Here is a 1340-nt window from a genome sequence, read left to right as displayed (position 1 = left end):
TGCAGTCTCGTGGCTGGTGTTGCTTTTTGCCAGGTGAATGACTTTTGGGGCAGGTTTGTCACCAGAATGGGATTTGAGAAATCCTGCTGGCCAGCCTAGCTTTTGATTCACTCTGGCCTTACTTTGATTTTTTCCTCAGGGGGTAAACTGGGGGTGAAGGACCCCCCTGGAAGCATACTGTGATGATTGCTCCACTATTACATGCTTGTCTCTGACAACCAAGCTTACTAATTACAAGGTGCTGCCATGATTCCCAACAAAAGCATTGAGTCACGCAGAGAAGGATGCGAGTGGTTGGTGGTTGAAGCCCCTCGCAGCAGCAGCTGCTGAAGGAGCGTCTAGGTTAGAGTCCCTTTGTTAACAAACACTTGTGCCCGGTTGTGGAAGCAGAGGTGTGCTCACAGGGCTGCGTGTTGGTCACGGATGCAGGACTCGCTGTTTACTTATTCCGATAAACCTGCAGTTTCTTCTGTGTTTGTTTTTCTTTTCCCTAATACTAAATTTTTTCTTGCCTACATCTATACTGCTACATCCTGAAACATTTCTTGTGTCTCTTTAATTTCCTTCCGGATCACTGGCAACGTTACTGAAGTGCCCTACGATGGCACTGCATGGTAAGGTACGTATCTGAGGGGGATGGTAGCTTGCACTTAGTGTGCTGTGCTGCGCTGCAGGAGATGAGATACACCACAGTGACTCCGTCCTTCCTTGCTATCCATTTGTGACAAATGCCTGATGGCTCCTCTCGTTGTGGGTAAAGTTTTTTTGCTCTATTTGGGCTGTAAATACTGAGCAAACAGTTAAAAATCTCTTGGGAAGAGGGTAGGAAGCAGATTCCCACGTGGTAGGAGTGGGATGGTTCCTCCTGAGCTTGTCCAGGGAGAATGGGTGCTGTCTTCAAATGCTGGGAGCAGGGAATTTCATATGTAAATCTGTAATTGTGTGGTGGGTGCTTTAAGGGATTACAATCAACTTGTTTTACTTGGAGTAAAACAGAGACTTTGGGGCATTCAAAACATTGTAGAAAACTAGGAGACCAGGAAGTCTGCTGCAGCGTGGGATTATGCAGGTGTATACACTGTGCTGCACCTAGTGCCTTCAGAGCAACAAAGAACGCAAACAGATGCCCTTACCTGCTGCCTGGTGCTGTACAGCTTCTTTTCTTTATACCCAGAGCATGCTCAAAATCCTAAAATTTACCAGTAAAGAATAAAACGGTGCGTTGGATCTGTTTGGCTTCTTTAAAAGGGGCTGAGTTCAGCTTGCTGGTCTCTCCAGGGACTCATTAGGCATCAGGCTTAAATGTTTCATGCTCAGTTGTGTATGTGTTTTAGTGCGGT

This window comes from Egretta garzetta, unplaced genomic scaffold, assembly GCF_000687185.1.
Source record: "Egretta garzetta isolate BGI_Z169 unplaced genomic scaffold, ASM68718v1 scaffold69, whole genome shotgun sequence".
Taxonomy (NCBI): Eukaryota; Metazoa; Chordata; class Aves; order Pelecaniformes; family Ardeidae; genus Egretta; species Egretta garzetta.
Note: the sequence above shows the minus strand (reverse complement) of the source record.